Source organism: Macaca thibetana, chromosome 6, assembly GCF_024542745.1.
Source record: "Macaca thibetana thibetana isolate TM-01 chromosome 6, ASM2454274v1, whole genome shotgun sequence".
Classification (NCBI taxonomy): Eukaryota; Metazoa; Chordata; class Mammalia; order Primates; family Cercopithecidae; genus Macaca; species Macaca thibetana.
Window position 1 is genome coordinate 22,160,481 of NC_065583.1, and position 23,529 is coordinate 22,184,009.

General features: G+C 41.5%; 1 protein-coding gene across 1 annotated transcript in view; it reads right to left on the minus strand.

Annotated features, from left to right (window-relative positions):
* The window catches only part of TTC1 (tetratricopeptide repeat domain 1), a 561,082-nt gene extending 537,876 nt beyond the window's left edge, over positions 1-23,206 (minus strand). Inside the window, exon 1 of the mRNA XM_050794822.1 lies at positions 23,197-23,206. The gene's annotated coding sequence lies outside the window, so the exon portion shown is untranslated. The remainder of the gene's footprint in view (positions 1-23,196) is intronic.
* Between the last annotated feature and the right edge of the window lie 323 nt (positions 23,207-23,529).

Sequence of the window (23,529 nt, forward strand, 5' to 3'; positions counted from 1 at the left end):
TAGCAAGGGGCGTGTTTCTCACCAGCAGGCCTGGCCGGGTTGCTTTGGAGTCAGCCCCTTCTCTGCTTCAGGCTCTCACAGTTTCCCAGAACTTGGTCAGGGTCACGGCTCTCCTATGGAAGAGAAGTTCAAGGGGAGACCCTTGGCAGAAAGGAGCCCAGCTTTTTCTGGAACTCCCCCAGTAGCTCTTCAAACCCCTCACTAAGGGATTTAATGGGAGGACTCACGCGGCCTGAACAAGCCAAGTGAAGCACTCGTCTGCTATTCTGTTCCGTTTGTGAGACTCAGAGTGCTTGTCATACCCACAGTCAAATTTAAATAAATATTTAGCAAATGGGGTTATTTTCTGCACCATGAGGGAAAGAGGTTATTTTCTGCACCAGAAGTTATTATTCTCTACTCACAGCTGGCCAGACTGTGGGTGAGGTTCCTAACCCATAGGTAGCCAAGATGTTGGCCCATGTGGGAACCCTGGTCTAGCCAGTAGGACTCTCCTGTGCTGGATGGTACTGACCCACTGAGCCAATCAGATTCTTTCTTGTGCCTTACTGTATTCTCCAAATACATACGGGGGCCTTCCATGTGCCAAGCACTATGCTAGGTTCCAGTGATACAAACGTAGAAGGGGCTCTATAACCTCAGACCTCTGTGCTCTTAGAAGGAGTTCAATATAGGAATCCATTCCTTATTAGCAACTTAGACTAACTGTTGGGATTTTGTTGTAACATATACACAACTCTCATTTATAATGTAACAGTTACTTTAAATAAACTGATGCATTTTTCAGCACCCTCGAATTCCAGGAACAGAAACCTAACCCAATCCAGCCTAAAGAAAAATCAGAATTTACTGGCTCATCTCCATAAAGGCCAGGACTAGAGCTGTCCTCAGGAAATCGAATGATGATATTGTCTCTCCCTCTCTCGTTCTTCTCCCATCCCATCTCATGCCATATCTCAGATCTCTACTTCTCTCCATGCGTGGGACTCGTTCCTTCCTCACGTAGCAGAGCTTATTCACACAGCAGGAGGTATGGCATGGGCAGCTCCAGGCTTCATCAACCTAGATTAGCAACTCCCGAGGAAACAAAGATTTCTCTCTCCTAGCACTCAGATGTAAAATTCAAGGGAACAACACCAATAAACCAAACTTAGGTCATGTGGCCATCACGAAGCCAATCACTGTGGCAAGAGGCATGAGATCCCATGATTGGTCAAGCCTTGGTCACATGACACAGCTTACCCACCAGAACCACATGGTGCGAAAGAACAGTTCCCCCAAGGAAGGCGGGTGCCTTTCCATGGAAAGGGAGTAGATGCTGAACAGGATGGAGGGGAGGAGGCAGAGAGAGATGTCTGTTACGCCAGAAGGAATAAAAGGAAAAACTATTGTTTTCCAAAAGAAAAGGTAGAAACGGACTTTACCAAAGAGTAATTTTAGGATTGTTTCTAATGGCCAGCTTTATTAGAATACAGAAGACATTGATATGCTTTAAACAATTAATGAGTGGCAATTTTCATAAGATATACAGAAGAGGGGAGACAGCACAGAACTAATACAGTGACAGAGGACAAACCAAATATCTTTGAGGGAGGAAGAGAACTCATATGCACTGAACATTTACTGGGTGCAGTACCTTGTTATGAAATTCTGTTGCTATCCTGTGAGGCAGGAACTATTATTTCCCTCCATTTACAGGAGCAGGAACTCATGCTCAGAGAAGTGTCCAAAAAAAAAAAAAAAAAAAAAAAAACACTTAAAAAAAAAAAAAGCCTCACTGATAGTTCCATGACTAGTAAGTGTGGAGCTGGGATGTGATTCCAAGTTCGCCTGATTCCAAAGCTCATGCTCTTTCTACAAGTTTGGTCTGCCTTCCAAATGCAAAATACATCCCTGCTGAAAGGTGGAGGGGTGAACAATGAGTCCCTTCTCTATTTATAGATGGAGAACAAAACCAGGCAGCCCAAAAGGGCAGAAGTGCCAAGAAGGAAAATAGTTTTTCTGGGTCCTTTATGAGGACATTTTTTACTCCCAAAATGGAGATGGTGCGGGAAAGTAAGATTGCCCATCACGGACTGCTACAGCAGCCAGGACAATGCAGCCAAGAAAGGACAATGGATTCAGCACCCAGGGGTCATTAGTGGCCTTCAAGAGGCTGCTTCAACAGAGAAGTGTGTCCAGACCTGATATTTAAAGCAGTTTACAGCAAGTAACTGGTCGAGAAATCAAGACTGCTAAAGTAGATCTACTCATTCAAGAATAGCAGTACATATAACGATATCTGCATGTTTTAAAATTACAGGGAAGCGATGAATGAAGAGGAAAGGTTAAAAAAATCAGACTTTAATAAAAATGAGTGCTTATCTTATTTTGCAGATAGAAAAGTGCAAGAAAGACATGCCATTAAAGACAAAAATAAAAATCCAAATTAACTGGACCAGCTGAGAGTCTGGACTGGGAAACCATGAGTCTGAACCACTACAGGGTTCTTGGGGAGTTGTGTCTTTCCTGACACACTATTTGTCCACCCTTTTCTTTGGGCAACAGATGCCACTCCTGACCATATAGGTTGTCCTATAAATGGTCTGGCCACTTGTGGTACTTTATTCCACTGGAAACAGTAGTCAGTTGACCTGATGTGACTCAAACTAAGCCAGCCAGTCTATCTCTCTGAGACTGGTATATGGGCACTCTAAGAGCAGTCTTCTTTCTCCACTAGATTGTGAAGCTGGAGTCACCCAAGAGAAAGGCACAAGCAGCCCCCACACATGAGCAACACAGATTTGCAATGACCTGGGCAACCAGGATTTTTCTCTCTCTCTCAGCATCCATACGTAAAATCCGAAGGAAGGATCTCTGGATGTGTGAAGGAAGCCTATTCATAAGTAGGAAAAAATGAGGCCAGTCCAAAGAAAGATGGAGAGAGAGAGAAAAACAAACAACATCCTTCAAAATTCGGAATCTAGCCAAACCGCTCCCCATCCTGGACTTTCCCGTTTTTTGGGCCATAATCAAAGAGTCCAGTTGTTCTCATTTTTAGCTGCCATAGACAAGTGAGAACATGTGCTTTTTGTCTTTCTGTATCTGGCTTGTTTCACTTAACATAATGACCTCCAGTTCCATCCATGTTGTTGGAAATGATGGGATCTCATTCTGTTTTACGGGTATATAGTACTCTTTTTTTTTTTTTTTTTTTTTTTTTGTATTTAAGGAAGTTTGAAGTGGGATTCTCTAGCTGGCAGCCAAAATAGAGTTCACTAACATAATTCCCACTGAAGCCTCAATCAAACCTCAATAGGTTGCCCTGTGAATGGAAATTAAAATTTTGACCTGACAGAGCCACTGAGAATGAATATAATTTTTTTTAAAAAAAGGCATGGAGCTCTGTCCTCAAGAAACTCATAGTCATGGGAAGTTTTTTGCTTTCCTGCTACAAATAGGAAATCCCTCAGAAGGGTTGATGATGTCAGTGTATGTATGTGTGGTGGGAGAGGGAATGGCGGGGAGGCACAATCCTCTTCCAAAAGAGAAATAATAATGACCAAGCTAACTATTACACTTGACAGATACACACAGGAACCAAAGGGTAGTGCGCAAAGCTTTGTATGTTTCTCATTGAGACACATCAGCCCACCTCGAGCCCCTTGGTGGGCTTCCAGACATCTTTTCCCTCTTGCCTAGCTTTTTCTCCCTTTCTTGGGATTCCCCTTGTCCTGTTGGCCTTTTGGGCTCCTCTGCCCTCCCTCCAGGGCTCCCAGAAAAGCAGTTCCATTTACTCCCATTGGGAGCTGAAGAGAGTTGAGTCAGATTCTTTCAGGGAAGGGGGCTTTGGGCCCTTCGGTAAAACACCAAAAGCTCAGCAAATTTTGCTCTAACAATGCCATCTCTCCTCTCACAGCACCTCTTCCATTAACTACTGTATTTGGAAATGTTTGTCTCTTTTCTCTGTCTTACCAAAAGCATTTTCCCCAAAAGAGGGGTGGGAAGAAAAAGACCATTAGAGAAGGACCAGTGCTCAGGAACAGTCTTAAAACTCTCCCACAGGGCCGGCCATCAGGTGGCACAAGCTGAAGGATTCTGGGCAGTCCCTCTTCCCTCCCTCCACAAAAGCAATATGCTGTCTTATGCTTGGAACACCACTTACAAACTGTAAAGCCATGCTATACAGCTATTAGAGACCATTTTTTAAAACCCTACTCCAAAAAACTCTTTCCATACATAGTAGACCTGCAATAAGGGGGGGTTTCAAATGGAGGGATTCCATTGGTTTGTAGAATTATTTTCAAATTCAGAGACCCCTGCACTGTCTTCCACATGCTGCTGGTGAAGAAGTGAATCGTTATAACCTTCCTGGTAGGTCATTTAGCAGTGTGCTTCAAAAGCCTTAAAAATGTTCATTTTTTTTTTCCAACCCAACAATTTTAATTCCAGAGCATGAACTAGCTCCACCATTTACCAGTTATGTGATTTAGGCTCTCTGAACCTCAGTTTCCTCATATCTAAAATGGGGATAATATCATAGTCTGGTTGTAAGGATTAAATGAAATGTATGGAATGCCTTAGAATGATGTCCAGCATACGATTACATGCTATGTGTCAGCTAAATAAGTGATCAGAGAGAGAAGTAGAAATGCATCTCAGTATTGTTTTAATTGGCAAAATTTAGAAACATGTCTAATAATGGATTGTTAGCTAAACTAATTATGTGCATCCATAAGATGGAACATTACATGCCCATTTTAAAAATCATGTTTTCAAAGAATATTTGATGATATGGAAAGATGTTCATAATATATCCTCAGGCAAAAAAATTCAGGTTTTGAATAACATACACAGTATAATCTGAATATCAATATAAAAAGTAAAGAAAATACTTCAAAGTATTATTGGCAGGTATCTCTAAGTAAAGAACCTTTTCTGCAATGGAATCACCCAGGGAACTTAGTAAAACAATCCTGCTCTAGGATGCCACCCCTAGAAATTCTGATCAAATTGGCCTGGGCTATGACCTGGGCCTCAGGATTCGTATTTTTTTCCACATGCTTGGATATGTTCCCCAGACTTTTTCCCCAAAGTTTTCTAAAATAAGTATGCATCACTTTTATAATTAGAAATTAAAACCACAAATGCTATTTAAAACACATTTCAGTTACCCCCGTGAGAATGGCTGACTAAGCAATTATTTCAGTGACTGGCTTACCAGACTGTTTTCTCCCAGGGAAAGCTGGAGTTTGGCAGAGGAGGGAGAAGCAATTCAGAGTATGAGTCACTGCCCTGGGGAACAGACCTAGGAGGGGCGTTAGATGGGGAAGGAGGGTGTGGGGCTCAAGGTGAGGACACTGGCCACTTGAGGGGCCAGGGCAGGGACCGAAGAGATCCTACTGACCGGCTTCACAGACTGAGCCTGGTGCACAGGCCACTCGGTTATTTATGGCCCTTCCTGTCTGAGGCCTTGCTAGGCGCCCCTTGTGATACTGGGGTTTCATTTATGTGTGTCAGCATCATGCTTTCTCTCTTCCAGCACCCCGTCTTGATAAGGGGTGGGAGGAACAGACGCAACAAGGAGAAAGGAAGCAACGGAAGGTCTTCAGCTCTAAAAAATGTAACTGACAAAGAGTCCAGGGCTGTTTGTATTTTTCTTCCTCTGTGTCTCATATTAAATGCTTTGGGTCTGATGACTGAGTTTCTCCAGCTGACATAGCATTCATTTATTTTTGCCCATTCATTCAGCAAGTCCTCCTTGAGCTCTTATTATGTGCCAAGACCTGTGCCAAGTCCTTTTCATCATTTAATTCTTATCTAGAGCCTTAAGCAAATGACTCAAGTGCTGTGATTAGCTCGCCTTTTGCAGATGAAAAATTTGAAGCTCAGGGAAGTTATAGGCCTAACGTTGCCTAGCAAGTTGTTAATCATATTATCATCATCATCATCAGAATAGCTGTTGATTATCAAGAATCTTTGTGCCAGGCACTGTACTGAAAGCTTTATACCCGTGTGTCTTTAATCACTCCACCCCCGCAATAGCCCTATGAGGAAAAGTTTATTATTATTAGCCATGATTTATAGATGGAAAAGCTTAGACACAGAGAGAGAAAGTTATTCATCCAAGGCCACACAGCCATTAGGCAATAGGGAAGGATTTATACTCAATATGTCAAACTCCTGGCCTCCTATTGTTAAACCGTAAGTAATGATGCTCCCACAGCTTAGTGACTGAACTTCAGAAGTCAAGCTTGATGCCTTTAGCATGCAGTATATTTAAGACACTCATGTCAATTAAAGATGTTCATCTCAGTCTGTTTTGGCTTATTCTCAATACCTGAGATTGCTACAGCCTACAAGCCAATAATATGAGGAGCTGAAAACCTACTCCAGCCTCATTTGCTTTTTGTTGTTGTGGTTGTGGTTGTGGTTGTTGTTGTTAAATTCTTATTCTCTAACTACTATTTCAAGCATGTGCCCATTATCATCCAAAGGACCACGGCAGAAGAGAATTATGGGAAGCTGAAAGAGAAGGCAAGAAAAGGGCACCTGCTGGTCGCTACGGTGGAATGTTCGAAGGGAGCAGGAGGCAGCTATTAGCATTCAGTTTAATGGTGTGTTTAGCCCCATCCATAACTGGAAGTGTGTTTACCGTTTCATATTTCCTTAGTGAGCAGGAGCCACAAATCTCATTCTCCATATTGAAAGCCAGTTAATGGTTCCAATTATGTGTTGGCTCACACTGTTCCTCAACCAAAGGATGGGACAAGGAGAGCTCCCCAGTTACCCCCAGCCGTGTGACCGGATCCCTCACACCCCAGCCTTACAGGATTAACCACTTGCTGTCCAGTGGGTCCAGATGATTCAAAGTTGCTTAGGATGTGGCCCAGGCACCCCCACACTGAAAATAAAATGGGGTCACTTCAAGCCCCAAGAACACTTCATCCCAGTGCTTCCCATTTAAATGGCACATTACGAGCTGTTGATCCACACAGCAGTCTGCAATGTTGTCAAGCTCCATTGCCCACATCCTGCAAATGGAGATACTGAGATAAAGGTACACCACCTGGAATGTGAATTAGCCACTTCTTATGAGGGAATGGAAAAGTTCCTAACCACAAGGAATTCGCTAAATCTCTCCCCAAACCTTCTTCCTCTGCCCCAGTGGTTCTCAAGCCTAGAAGCCCATCAGAATCACCTGGAAAGCTCTGGCTCCATCTCAGATCAAGTGCATCAACAGTTTTGCGGGTGGGGACCAGGCATCTCTATTTCATGAATGCTCCTCAGGGGATTCAGCTGGGCAGCTGGGCATGAGAACCATGGCTGTGACCCCTCCACCATCTCTCACAGCACCTCATTTATGAATCTGACATTTCACCCCTTCTGCCAAACGGATTCTTCACTAAGCCAGAGTTCCCATTAGATAATATGACTAAGTGGTTAGCACGGGGATGCTGAGGCCTGACTGACCTGGGTTTGAATCCCATCCCTGCTACTTCCTGGTTGTGGACTTAAGACAGGCGAGTTAAACATACCTGGCTGTAATCTCATTATCTGCAAACCAGGAGTGGCAATAGTGGCTACCTTATAGGGCTGTCAGAAGAATGAAGTTCCTGGCACACAATTAGTGCCTCATAATAAATGGTAGCTATCACCATACATAACCATGGCCTAAGCTATTTCTTACAGAAGATGAAGAGAAGAAAGACTGTTCTGGGTCAGTGTGTTTCATGATGGGCAAGTGTGGTAATGCCCAACTTTATATTCTCAAAACTCAGTTTTTCAACACGCATTGAGAGGGTGATTTTTCCCCTTGTTCAATTAGAGAGAGGCCTAACAGCAGCAAGAACTATACACTGGATACTTCAAGGAGATGAACAGTTTGGAACAACCTTGCCCGTCTTCTTTTTGAGAAAAACACTAAGTCTGAGTATTCAGAACATCCAGATGCAAACAAAAAAGTAGGAAAACAAACAAAAACCAAAATACCACCAGTTATCTGGCTTGGAACAACATAGATAGATTCAGATCATTGCTCTGATTTTCCATTTTCCACGTGTGCATACAGATTCCTCACAGACAGCAATTAACATGCATTTTGTGCTTGTTGTATGCCAGGGCCATATTGTTTTCTTCTACAAACTGTCTTATGTATTTATTTATTTATTTATTTTAATTTAATTCAATTTTAATTTTTTTTTTTTTTTTCTGAGACAGAGTCTCACTCAGTCACCCAAGCTGGAGTGCAGTGGCGCAATCTCAGCTTACTGCAACCTCCACCTCCTGGGTTCAAGTGATTCTCGTGCCTCAGCCTCCCAAGTAGCTGGAATTACAGGCACGCACGCTACCACTTCCAGCTAATTTTTGTATTTTTAGTAGAGACGGGGTTTCACCATATTGGCCAGGCTGCTCTCAAACTCCTGGCCTCAAGTGACCCACCTGCTTCGGCCTCCCAAAGTGCTGAGATTACAGGCATGAGCCACGGCACCTGGCCTCAAACTGTCTCATTTAATTCTCATATCAGGTCCTTGGATAGAGGCTATTTTATGTAAGAAATCAAGGCTCAAATAGATTAAGTAACTTGTCCAAGACTACACAGTAAGCAGTAATATTGGGACTTACACTCTACAGGCCCCACTCTTAACCAATCTACTGTCCTACTCCCAGGTTTTAGTCCGGCAGGGTAAATACATGATGATTATTCCATGGCCAACACATTGCAGTCTTAAGTGCAACAGGCTCCAATTCCCAATGTCCAGCTCTGCAGCCTATCACCTCTCCTCATTCCCTGCACCTGATTTGTTTGAAAGGTTTTTGGGAAATAATAACAGCATCTTTGCCAGGAGTGTTGGAGTCCCACAGAAATATCAGGTAATCCGAAGCCCCTCAAGCATCATAAAGTCAGCTTAAGAAGCAATATCACAACCTTTGCTTCCAAGACTTTTCAAAGCTTTTTCCTACTTCTGATTGCACTCCATCCTCCAAATAAGCATGTAGATAGATGTGTTCTCATGTTAAAGAAATGATAAGTTCAACAAGAAGGGGTGAAAACTAGGGCCAGAAAAGAAGTCAAGCATTTCTGCCTCCTAGTTTCTCTCTCTCTCTCTCTCTCTCTCTCTCTCTTTTTTTTCTTTGCCTCTAGTTCACATCTTTAGGGAGGCAATATAATATGTGTTAAAATGAAAAACAGATGGCACATGTGCCGCTAGACATTCTACTTCACCCCTTGCAGACATTACTAATTGATCTCTGCACTCTTCCTCACCAATTTGGACATTGCTTCAATATTCTTCTCAGCTAAGGGCTCCTGGCAGCAACTGCCAATCAATGCCCACACGGCAGAAAATGCATATTTTATCCATGGTATAGTAATTAAGAACATATACTTTGGAGTCAGTCAAACCTAGATTAGAATCCCAGGTCTGACTGTGTGACCATGGACTTGTTACTTGACTTTCTGGACTTTAGTTTTCTTATCAGTAAAATAAAGATGATCATACCATCTTCACAGAGCTATCATTAAAAGCAGATGAGAAATGCCTGTACAGCTCTGGGCTTCTTGCCTGGCACAAAGAGGGCCCTTTGTAAATGGTATTCATCCATCCATCCATCCCATTCCTTAATAAATATTTTTAGGGGCATTACCATGCACCACTCTGCTGGGAACTGGCACTACAGAGGCAGGCAAATAAGATAAAGTGGCACATTCTGGTGGAGAGAGCAGTTTTTGGTGGATAATTTTTTATCAAATAATTTCAGCTTGTGATAAGTGGTATGAAAGAAAAGATTTGAGTGATGAAACAAAGAACACCAGGGTGGGGTGGAAAGCAACATGGGGCCTCTTAGACACCACAGAAAGTTTCATCCCTCTCAAGTGCCAGTTCTTGAATCCCTGGCAGAGCAGAAAACAAGTGGAAATGGGACTGAGTGGTGTTCTGACGCACTGTGATGGCAAGGGAGGCAGGTTAGTCATAGTGCTTCTCCCCGCCATCCCCAGTCCTCTCTGTTTTGATTGGCTCTATCCCGAGATAAGAGAAATAGCAGAAAATTCAGCACTGGATTCATGGGCTCTGACAAGGCCCCTTTTAGGTCCCAGCTAATCTGCTGCAATCAGCCTGCAATATTTAGAGCAGACCCAGCTACCCCAGCAAATCAGCCCTGGACCCCTGGGGACCCATCTTAACACATGTCCTCCTTCCTCTCTCATTCCCCTCCCCTCCCCCGCCCCTACTCCTGCCTCCATAAGTTCCTCCCTCCACTTTCCCCTACGCTCCTCCCTCTGCTTCCCCTTGCCTGTGGGTGCAGAGCCCACTGAGGCCTTGGGTGGAGCCGTCTATCCCCCTTGACAACTACTTGAGGCTGCACTGGATTTCATTACCTGACTATGAGCTTCACAGAGACAGAGCCAAGAATCATTGCCTGGGAAGAAAACATCTCTGAAGAGGTTATAGGTCTGGGAGCCACCAAAGCATGACTTTAAGGATATGTGTGCTTTCAAAGCAGGGCGGACTCAAATAATTATAACCTGCACATATAGGATGCTTGACGAATCATCTTCATGATGTCCATCTTCCCAGCAATGTTGAGAGGCATTAGGCAGGTGATGACACCAGAAGCTCAGTAGTATCAGGGGTCTTTCCCAGGGCTGCTTAGCTGCTTAGCCAGTCAGAGAGAGACCCAGGACTAAAACCTAGGTTTATTTCAACACCCGCCTCACTGCAATGCAGTTTTCTCCCTCTGTATCAGTCAGAGTTCTCCAGAGAAACGAATCAGTAGAATACAATAGACTATATATATATCTATATATGTATATATGTATGTATATAGATATATATAGAGAGAGAGAGAGAAAAAAGATTTATTTTCAGAAACTGGCTGACACAATTGTGGCAGCTGGTAAGTCCCAGACCTGTAGGGCAGGCCAGGAAGTTGGTAATTCAAGTAAGAGTTGAAGTTGCAGTCTTGAACCTGAAATCCATAGGACAGGCCAGCAGGTAGGAAACTTGGGCAGGATATCTAGGCTACAGTCTTAATGCTGAATTTCTTCTCTAGAAAACTTCAGTTTTTGCTCTAAGCTTTCAACTGATTAGATGGGGTTCACCTACAATATGGAGGGTAATCTGCTTTACTTAAAGTTAACCGATTGCAGATGTTAATCACATTTACAAAATACCTTCACAGAGACATCTAGACTAGTGTTTGACTAAACCACTGGGTACTGTGGTTGAGCTAAGTCAATACATACAATAAACATCCTTAGAACATTTTCATACGTCATTGCACTTAATCCTTATAATAACCTGTGAAGGAGGTTGTTGACATTATCCCCATTTTACACATGAGAAAACCAAAGCTCAAGAGAAAAATAACCCACCTGACCTCGCATAGCTCAGGAAACTGCCTCCTATTACAGAGACTTCTCAGGGTCCTAAGGATAAAGTATTGACGCCTGCATTTGGCATAAACGCATCAGAGCTTACACACACTGCAATGCTCTTCAGCCGGCATTCAAGCAGTTCTTCAGTTACTTAGAGATATCTCTCTGGGCCTTCTTCAAGTCAATTAAGGGATAGGAGTAGGCTCTTTCTGGAAGGATACACACAAAACACGGAAGGTAAACCAGGTGGCTGGGGGGCAAGAAAAGGAAAAGGACTTTTTACCATATATTCTTTTGTGCCTTTGAAAATGTGAAACATGTGAAAGTGTTGGTTATTAAGTTAATGAAATTAAAATAAAACAATAAACAAATGAATTAATTAAAAGGAACCTACAAGGATCTCAGACTCATGAGCGCATCATTGCACTTTGCTTTGGACACAAGAAAGATGAGGCAGATGCAGCAGCCACCATGTTGATCAACACTCAGCTCTCAATGACTTCTGGCTTCTTTCAAAAATCAAAACCACCCCCAAAGAATGAGGATTCACCACCATTGAGGATATTCAAAGAACGTGCTTCAGGCTCTGAAAAATATTCCAAGAGGAGTTTGAAAATCCTTTTGAGCCAAAGCAGTATCACTGGAGAAAGTAAACATTACCCTCAAGGTGATGCTTTAAGGAAGAACTCACTAGACTGTATTACTTCCAGTTTCATTCTTTTTCTTTCTGTTTTTGCTTTCTCCCCTTTTTTTATCCATCACATAACAGCCTTCAAGTGCCTGATCAACTACTATGTGAAAGAAGAATTAGACCAGGAATTGTGAAATCACATCCCTTCCCAGTCCAGGCAGGTAACATAAATATACGAAGTTCCCAGGGAGTGAACAGCAGGAAGTTGTAGGGCTACAGGAAAAGAGCTGTGCCTGCCCACCCAAAGCACCCACAGTCAACCACATTTAATTTATTGTGTTGGGTAATGACCTTGTCTAGATTCAGATTTGGTCATAGTCTACCAGTTTATCCCCACTGAATGTTTACTCCCACTGAATTAGGCTTTCCCTTCATGGATAAGAGAGAACTGAAGCCAGCAGAGTTACAAGGAGGAAGACTTCAGATCATTACGAGAACTAATAAACGAACAATGGGAGATACTCAGCAATGAAGTGATTAGCTAACAGAGGCATGAGTTTCCTATCACTGGGAGGTATTTAAGGACATAAGTTGATTGTATGCTGGCTGTGTAGCTGAAGGAGGTTCAAGCATCCAATGAATTGATGATCTTTAAATTCCTTTCCTACCTAGAGACTGATAAACGGCAGACTCAGGAATACTCACATCTAATTAGTGTCAATTCACAATGCTTCCTCTTTTCTTCCTACTTCCCTTCCATTTCTAACAACCAAAAATTCTTCATAGTGTTATGCATTTTTTACATTTGTTAAAAGGAAATGGGAGATTTTTTTCTTCCTTTTTTCTGTGATACTTCTCTTTTTTCCCTTCTTTCTTGACTCTCTTTCTTTCTCCCTATCTCTCTCTCTGTCTCCTTCCCCTTCTGCCTCCCTGCCTATTCTGCTTATAGCCCTAGGAATTTTTTTAGGAAATCATTCTCAGTCATGTGGTTTGGATGGCACTATACTTCCTGCTCCAGGATTGGATTATGTGATCCAGGCCCATCCAATCTCCGTAGTTTCACCCTCTTGGCTACAGTGATTGGTTTGGGAATGAGCATATGAGATAAGATGGTACAATCAGAGTGAATACAAGGATTTATGTGGTAGCTTCAGGAAGACAACCCTCTTTTCCACTAGAATTGGACATGAAAGATGCAGACATGGAGACACTGGCAGCCCTCTTGCCGCCATGCTGAGACTGAGAATGAAGCCCAGACAACTGAAAGAGAGAGAGACTGGATTTGGAATCTCTGGATCAAACGTTCTCTGAATTGTTTTGTCATGTAAGATAATTAATTTCCTATTTTGCTAAAGTCATCTTGAATTGAGGTTTCTGTCATTTATAACCAAAATCATTTCAATGAATACCATCTGCCAGCAGCAATGTGCACCTCAGATTTGAAAGAAATCGCAGTCTTCCAAAATTCCCCATGAAAATGCAAATACTTTTGACAGAAAGACTTATGTAAGCAGTAGAATTTAAGAATTATAAACATGGCAGTAGCCTCAAAAATTTCCTTTGGGAAACCACTAATGGTTTTCGAGTTTTATTGCAACAACAGAACCTTTTTCAAAGAAAGTCATACACAGAACTCTAATATATACATATGTCTTTAGCGCCAGTTCCACTGTGTAAAACTTGTCATGGGAGTTTTGTTAGGTACATATTGTGTCCACTGACTAGAGTGCTTTCCCTATTCACTGCTTCCCCCAACTCACCCTAAGCCAGTTTACTAAACAAACTCCTACTGCCCTCTGGATAATTTAAATTAAATGTCACTTTAAGATGTCTTCTCTGATGTCTAGGGTTCAGTGCCCCTGTAATGTGCCCCCATATCACCTTGTCCTTTCCCCCATAGCACATATAACACACAGGCACAATCTCTCGTCCTGATCTGCCTGCCCACCTGGAAGTCAGCTCTGGGGGTACAAATTGGGTCTTACGCATTGTTGTGTATGACATATATCATGCCTATAACTATATGGTGAATAGTGGCATTAATGAATAAACAAATAAACAAATGGGATTGTGTGCCCCTGATGCAGAAGTCATCTGCTTCTTCAGATCTGAGTTCATAGTTTAACCTCGACTCAGAGGCTGAGGGATAGGGAGGCACAGTGATACGCAGTCTTCCCTACTTTCCCCACAAACTATCCTTCCCCACTGGCCTTTCTCTGTTTTTAATGATTCTACTTTACAACTTTATATCTTTGAGTTAAGGGATAGCAGTGACTTCTCTAAGCATGAGTACACTTTGAGTGAGTGACATCAAATCCTGCTAGAATGTAAGCTCCATGAAAGCAAGCATTTGTTTCTGTATTGTACACTGATGTATTTTTTTTTTAACACTGAACAGTGCCTGGCATATCACAGGGACTCTATAATAATTTGTCGAATAAATGAATGAATCAGAGGGCATTCAAGTCAGAAGAGAACTTGAAGAGTAGATTGTTTAATAATTTCCAAAGGACTGTGTTCTGAAAGGCTAATATGTTGACAAAATAAGAGTTTTATGTCCACAGAAGTGTCTGAACTACTGCATATAATTTCCTCATTTTAATGATTCACAATGCACATTAAATTATTAAGACTAATAATTTATGTGGTAAAATACCTATGTAAGCTCGTTTAGCCTTGAGTTTTCTAAATTTATTTGGCCAGAAAACACTTTTTTGTTTGTTTGTTTGTTTGATAGCTTTAGCATAATACCAGTTGACATCCCATAGAACTGATGTTCCAAAAACACACTTTGGGAAATGCTACCCTAGACTAATGTGCTAATTTTTCAGTGGAATCATAATGGTTTACAACGGTGTAATGTTTTATATTTCAAGTGATTGCCTTGTTACTAACTCCTTTAAGCCTCACGAAGCTCTAAGAGATCACTCAGATAACATCCCTATTTTGGAGACAAGGAAATAGAGGTCTGGAGGGGTTAAGGGATTTGCTCAAAGTCACACACCTAGTTAGTGACAGAGATGAGAAAAGAATCCAGGTCTTCTATTTATCCGGTCATCACCAATTAACACCTTAACAGGTGTCTATCTCATCTTTTTTCCATATCAGAAAGTAAGTTGAAAGCAACTTCTTTTTCCAAGAAACCCAAATTGTTTTTGCTAGAGAAAGACAGAAATATTCAAAAACATGAGAACTCTTGTTGAGAATTTGCATTGATTGTTCTCCTTGTCAACAACCTCAAAAGATTAAGGATAACTCCAAGCATCCTGCTTGCCTTTACTGTCAGCCACGTGCATTCGTCCAGCCCAGAAGTGGCACATTCACAGCCCACATACCGTCATGGCCCCCTTCTTTGATTGTAACAGTCATGGCTAATTTATTACCAACCACTGAGGCCAGGCACGACGAAAGATTTTCTCAGTCAAGCACTTCAGGGGCCACTATCCAAAGATCAGAGCTGGCCCAGGCTGAAGCCTGTTTAGTGCCTTTGATTTCTCTTTCTACATTGTTCCACCTCTCATTTCCACCATTCCTTGGCTAATGGAGTCTATAAATTTACTCCTCACAGTGTCAAGTGTTCCTTTTTATATTTGTCTGGAGTACATATATCTTAATTTCACAAGAACTCAATGATACATATACAAGTGAAAGTGTTTTGGAAACAAGAAGTTATACTTTGAAAGACACTATTATGGTATTATAGCTCTTTTAGTTCACCTGTCTAGACTAGAAATGGAATGTTTTATCTGTTTTCTATTTCAAATTTTGGTTCGTTTGTCCTAACTACTGAATTCTTCATCCTAAGTGGCCCCCTTTCAATATGTGTTTTAAAGCTAAATGGAGCATCACTTAAAATAGGTCTTTGGTTAGTGTAGCTTTAGGTACTATACTATTTACAAATGTTTCACGTAAAGGAAAGAGTACCTAAGAAAAAAGTTGAGAAGCAAACAACGCTCAGTTTAACTTCAACTATCTTAGTCTGTTTGAGCTTCTACAACAAAAACTCCCGAAAGTAGGTGGCTTATGAAAAACATAAATTTATTTCTCATAATTCTAGAGGCTGGGAAGTCCACAATCGAGGCACTGGCAGATTTGGCATATGATAAGGGCCCATTTCCCTTGTTCATAGACAGCTGTCTTCTTATTGTAACCTAATCTGGAGTAAGGGGTGAAGGTCCCTTCAGGCTTCTTTTATAGAAGGCACTAATCCCATCACCTAATCACCTCCCAAAGCCTCACCTCCTAATATCACCTTGGGGGTTAGAATTTTAATGCATGAACTTGGGAGGCACACAAACATTCAGACCATAGCACTAACTATCATTAAATTTGGTACTACCTTTAGATCCAGGCACAAGGGGCCCTGCCCAGGTTCCTGCACTTTAGAGAGGCCTGTTTGTTCCTCCTCTGACTATACCTTTCCTTATGGAGTGAGGACTCTCAGGGCCCAAGGAAACATGTGCACCCAGAGCCTGCACCCATCTTCTTCATACTAAGTACCCAGCTCCCTGGAATTGCCTGACTTAATGGCCTTGAGTTCACTTCTGAGGACCAGGCAGACCTCTTCCCCAGGGCCCACCTTTCTGACGAGGTGTGGATGGAGATTGGATGTGGGATTGGGATATCCACTTGCCTGCACTTGAGGTCCCTGTGGTATAAGATAGAGCTGGGAGTGAAAAGGGAAGGAGGTGGCACCAAGTGAGACTCATCTTACCCTTCCATATTCTGTCAGAAACATCCACCTGAGGCATCCAAGAATTCACAATTCAAATCTGGCCTTCCAGAGAGTCATGAAGTCCTACTTGTCAAGGTAGAAGGATCGACTATATTTTAATTTAACAGTTTTCTGGCTTTATTTACACATTTTAAATATTCATACATATGTAAATAGGTCTCTCTATTAGTCTTACTCTGGGTTCCACAAACCTTAACATGGATATGATTGCACTTTTTGGTCATTTTAGTTCTCAAAGCAGCCTTATCTAACTTTCTGTTATGTGATCCATGATTCAAGGTCAACCTGATGTACAATCCTAATTCTAATCTAATCATCATGATGATTCTGTCTCCACATTCCACTCAAACATTCATTTACTCACTGAACAGCCAGAAGTTTCTTCAGCTTTATGACTTTATCAGTTTAAAGTTTACTAAATGATTTGTCTTTTTTCAACCACATGATATAATATAGGTAGAAGTGCTGGTAAACTGGAAAGTGCTGTTCAAATGTATTTTGATTTTTATTTCAATCTTTCAAAAAATTCTTACAGAAAGAAAAGGCTGTAATTTCTCACTTCACTGTATGACTAGGTTTATGGATATTTAATTTGTGATTCTAACCAAAAGCATGAGAAATGAATGGCTTTTACAACACTCTGGTTTACCCATGTTTTTTCAATGAATTTGTTTTTTGGGGGTCCCAATTACTGAAGACACACACTTGCTTAAAGTAAACGATTTTAATTTAACATGACTCAGGAGGATGTGCACAAAAGCCACAAATAACACTAGCAAATGCATATCCTTTGTATATTTCTACCTTTCCAAATTGTCTCCAAACATCTGGCCAGGGGCTCAACTTTCCCTGAAGCCTGGAGGCATATCAAAGCTGGGGAGAGCTCATCACTGCCAATCCAATCAATCAAAACCAACTAAGTGGCCATGTGAGTTTCCAGGGGCCAGCAGACTTTGCAGATTATAAGAAGAGACTAGGAGGAAAGGAGAAGGAAAAACCTTCCCTAAAGTGTTACTTCCTGGTTATCCAGACAGTGAAGCACAGGCATAATAGAAAACCAGAGAGGACAAAAAATGCATTCCAGTTTATGGTTCCTACCTGCTTCTCCCTCTACACCCTTTAACACAGACATTTACAAGCAGGCCATGGACTGGAAAAAATGCCATTCTCAGAACCAGTCTATTTATCTCTTAGGGCTCTTGCTTGCAGAGATGTACTTAGTTTACACATTTTTGTTGAGTAGCTACTATGTGCCAGGTTCTATTCCAAGTACCTGGAATAGTGGTGAATAAGATGAATAAAGTCCTGCTCTCATGGAACTTAAATTTAGTAAGATGATTCTACTTTGTAAAGAATATCCTCTTTGAGATTCCTTCCCCAAATCCTCACTTCTCCACCTCTAATTCTTCCTGTGAAACTTTGGACAGGTACCAGACAATAAATAAACTAACAAAGGAAAACATAAGTTTATATTGTAAGTAGTATCAAGGAAATAAACCAGGTGGTGTAATAAAGTGTGACTACAGGGAACACTCTATTGCCCTGGTGGTCAGGGGAGGCATCTCTGAGGATGTAACATTTGAACTGACATTTGGATAAAAAAAAAACAGACAGGCAGCCCTCTGGGGTGGAGCCCTTTCAGAGAGGCTGAGCCTGACTGCCCTCCTCTTTGTCCACTCAGCCCACGGGAAAACCCATTTATCTTGCCCCACAAATGATATAAGTGCTGTTGCCCCTCCTGCCACCCTGTCTCCTAGCCCCACCATCACTGTCATTTCCAGCCAGCCTCCAGCTTTCAGCATCTTCTAGGCAGAGGAACGCATCCCAAATACCTCCACCATTTACTCTTGCAGCTCTTTTATTTGACTGGAAGTAGTAGTGGTGGTTGGAGAGAACTACTCACTCCCAAGACATCCCTTTATTTAATTCTATCTTTAAATGTCTGGTTTTCTTTCTCTTACACAGCATGGATGTGAATGATGGACATGAGGGACCATTTTTGCTCTCTCTCTCAGAAACTTCCCAAGGATATGTCTAGCATCTATGTTTTCCAGAAAGGATGGGTGCTTAACAATCACTGACCTCTGTTCTGGGGACTCAGTGAAGCCTCTAAGAATGTGATGAAAGTCAATTTAACAACCTGTATATTAGTCCATGAGCTTAAAGACAGTCATCTCCAAGAAGCAAGATCTTTCTTCTCCAGGAAAGGTGGCTTCCCATGAAGATAAGCTTGTTGACTTCATTGGGCAGGGAGGTTCTTCTTACAAGCCCCCTTTGAGGGCTACTGCCATCTCTGCAGGCAAGAATGTCATTTTACATTAGTAATGTCTGCTTTGAGCTTAGGAGGGAGAGTTGAGGTACAAGTGCTGCTGTGTATTTGCTATTCCTGGACTAAGTAAGAGCTTACATGTGTAAAGACCTCATATAGAAAGAGCCTCAGTAAGTGCTAACCTCCTGTTGGACCATAATGAACTCCCTTCTAGACGAGCATGAGAATATAAACCACTACATCACTGTACATTATTCTGCATTATTCACATTAATGAGATTTGCTTAAATTAGACAAATATAAATGTGCATATATTTTCAGCCTTGCTTCAGGGCAAATGTGTTTGGGGGCATTTTATCTGCAGAATTGGACATGATCCAATTCTAGGCTTTGCCAGATATTTACTTAGGGAAAATTGAAAATTATTCTTTGCTATATACACTTTCCAATGAGATCGACATTCCTTCAAGACCAGTGAGGTTGCCTCAGCCCACCAACCCATGAACGTGCACCATTGCCTGGACCTGAGGTCGCATGGCCCCAAGAGCATCCAACCAATCAGAGCTCAGCATCAAGTTGGCTACCTGCCAAGCACAGATACCCAGAGATGTTTGTTCATACCCATGATCCAAAACCAGGCCTTATCTCTAGTCTTCGTGAATGGCATACTTAATAAGCTACATAAGTCCATTTAAAAGGTTAACCCATGGTTAATGATCAACAATACAATAATATGATTATAACCCATTGTGTAAATGTCTACAAGTGGGAGAGAACTTAACAAGGGCAGAACATTAAAATCAAATTATGCAAAGAGAAAACAAAATCAACTTTATCTGGAAAAAAAAATCAGCTTGCCTTATTTGCCTTATGCCTGACTTTTATATGGGTCTTGCTAGCTCTAGAGAGGCTTCTGAGCTCCAGGGTAAGGGAGAAAGACTTGCGTTTTATTCATTCCATTATTTCTTGCCAGACAGCAAAGTGAAAGGCATGTTTTGATTACTACTGACATTCAAAATCTGGACAAGGGTGACAAATCTAAAGTAAGTAATCCTGAGATCTTATGCTATCAGAAGGGAGAATTGGTTTAAAGATCATGTGGTCCAACTCTATGGTCAAATCCAGAGAGGTGAAGTGACTTCTCCAAAGCCACACAGCTAGTGAATGGCCAAGCAGGACCAGCATTCTGGGACCCAGACTTCTAGTCAAATGCTACTTCCTGAATACACTGTACTTCTCTGGGTGTATTTTTGAAATGTTTTTTAGTTAATAGACTTCATTTTTTAGAACAGTTTTCCATTTCCTGAAAAATTGAGCAGATAGTACAGAGAGTTCCCATATACAGTCCCCTACCCCAACACCGCTTTCCCTGTTATTAACATCTTACATGAGTGTGGTACATTTGTTATAATTAATGAATCAATATTGATACATTATTATTCAGTTCATAGTTTACATTAGAATTCACTCTGTGTGCAATATGGGTCTATGAGTTTTGACAAATGTGTGACATCATGTATCTACCATTATAGTATTACATGTAATATGATACTTCAATTGCCATATGATGTTTCACTGCCCTAAAATCCCCTGTGTTTGATTCTTCATCAATTGTCCTTCTTGGGCATCATCAGGACTCTCTTGATGGAAGCCCAGGCCCTAATATTTTTCATGCGTTCCAATTTCTTGCTAGAAAGATGTTCCTCTAAGTTAATACAAAAGTCACAAAATATTTCATCACCTCTCTGGGTTTCGTGTTCCTCCCAACTTAGGGGCCATAGGGTTTGAATCACTGCTACGACTTCTGAATGGACCTGCTTCTGGAGATGAGCTCTCCCCCATTCCCAGGAGAGATACCCTGGACAGCATCCATGAGAGCCACCTGCCGAGCCAGGGTGAGCACCTCCTAGAACCTCATTTCTAGAACTCAATCTTTCGTTATTTCAGATACACTTGCCGCTTTGTAAATGCTATCTTTCCAGAAGAGAAAAAGAAACAGCTTCTGTACAGCATATTAAAAGAAGCAGCCCCTGTATTAATCAAATTAATGAGGAAGAAAATCAATAAAAGTAATTATCACAAATAAACGTAAGAAAATAAAGAACTTCTTTGCTCAATTGTTCACTTTGCCACTAGGTGTTTCAACTTCAGAGAACCATAATTTAAGTGAGGTACAGGCTGCATAAATGAGTACAGCCTAGAAAGGCGTGGGCGTGATGATTCCTAAAAATAATCATGCCAAAGCTGGGTAAGAAACCAGGCACACCTCATACCCACTCCAAGAGTGAGCTTGAACTGATGCAAGTTTTCAGAGAAGCAATTTGGCAGTATCTATTAAGAGACGAGAAAATATTTATACTCTTTCATCCAGAAATTCAATTTCTAGAGAATTTATCTTAGAGATAATCAGAGAGGTACTCAATAATTTTGGAGAAAAAAAATGTTTCATAGTTTTGTAGTACAATAGAAAAGGGGAAAAAAGGAAACAGCCCAAACATCTAACAATGGGGAGGTAGTAAGATGCTCTTGGTGGTTTCCTGCTAACCACATCCTAATGCCTTTGCTGTTTGAGAGATGGACCCCAGTGGGGGCACTTAATGGGAGTCACGGCCTTACTTCTCACTACAGAATCAAATGGAGCAATGCTTCCTACTCTCTGTCCCCTTGTAGGTAAAGTAAGACACATCACTTAGACTTGGTCAGCAAGAGGCCCCTATTCAGAACATTGAAACCTAAGTATAGAAAACAAAAATTCCAGGGACAGATTGTTTCTGTGGTCAGCCCTGGCTAGGGGTCCCACTGCTGAGCCTATCTTGATTTCTGTCCCTTTTGTTAGCCTATTTTTCCTTGCCTCCCATAGATCCTACAGCTACCTAATATGATTCCAGTAAATTCATCTTTTGCTTAATATAGCCAGTGTTGTTTTCTGTGGCTTACAAACAAAAACTCTGACAGACACAAAGAATGATCAAAAATATTATGAAACATCTATTGAATATAATAATATTAATCTATCAAAATCCATGTTTTCAACACATGTTTAAAGACATGGAAAAACAACATCGAATCCTATATAGATCACAGTTCTATAAATCTATGTACATCTAGATCATTATGATATCTATAAATCCAATCTCTGTGTGTGTGTGTGTGTGTATGTATGTGTGTGTTTAAAATACTGAAGGAAAACACACATATATGTTAACAGCTCTTTTATCTAAGAGGGATCAAAGGTGCTATAGGATGTTTCCTCTACCATCTAAGCCATTTTATCTTCAAAACTAGCTTATCTATTGCCTCCTCCAAAAAGCCTTCCTCACCCTGGCTTAGGCCCCCTCCTCTGTGCTTTGAGAGCCCCTACTACATCCTCGTATCACAGCACTGAACTGTAGTTATCTCTTTAATTTACCTGTGTCCCTGACCATTGTTTGTTTGTTTGTTTGTTTGTTTTTGAGATGGAGTCTTGCTCTGTCACCCAGGCTAGAGTGCAGTGGCACAATATCGGCTCACTGCAACCTTTGCCTCCCAGGTTCAAGTGATTCTCCTGCCTCAGCCTCCTGAGCAGCTGGGATTACAGGCGCCTGCTACCGCACCCGGCTAATTTTTGTATTTTTAGTAGAGATAGGGTTTCACCATCTTGGCCAGGCTGGTGTCGAACTCTTGACCTTGTGATCCACCCTCCTTAGCCTCCCAGAGTGCTGGAATTACAGGCACGAGCCACCGCGCCCGGCCAATCCCTGACCATTTTTTATTGCCCATTCTTTCCTTTGTGCCTCACATAGTGCCTGCTCATGGTAGAAATTCAATGAAAATGTGTAGAATAGATACATGCAAGAATTATTGTCATGGTAAGAAAAAGATGATGTTATTAAAAAGAAAGGGCTGGGAACAGAAGGTATTCAGGTGAGAAATAAAGACAGAAAACTATTACTTTACAATGAGTAAATTACATGTGACAGTGAGTTGACTATTTTGGACCCAGTGAAACGGACAGATACTGTGTCATCTAGTATATTAGATTGGTATAGACAGATAAACCATGGCTTTTTTCTTTGCAATAACTGCCTCCCCTCTCCTCTTTTCCTTTGCTTCCAGAGATATTGCCCGTTCATCCAACTGCTACTGTCCTGCCAGTGTATCGTCTGAGATTACCATCAGCTAAATATTGCATTGTCTTTGGACAATTTTCCTACATTGTGACTCCCCACTACATTTTCAATGCTTTTCTAGTCCCAGACAAGCTACAGACTGTTAATTTACCCTTGCTTTTGCCTTGCCTGAGGAAATTGAAAATAAACTTTAATTTCCTAGTGAAGGGCTACGGGTGCTTTGTGTGGTTTGGAGGAAAAAAAAATACTGTTCGATGGAATTAGGGAATATTAGGAGAGTTTCTGAAGTTAGTGAAGGTACACAGTAATTGATCACTTGCCCTCATAGTGAGAGGTCATTCCAATGAGCAGAGGTTCTGTCAATATCTAAGGTCTGTTTGATACCTGGCCTCAATCTGTCAATCACTCCCAGTAACCATAGTCATA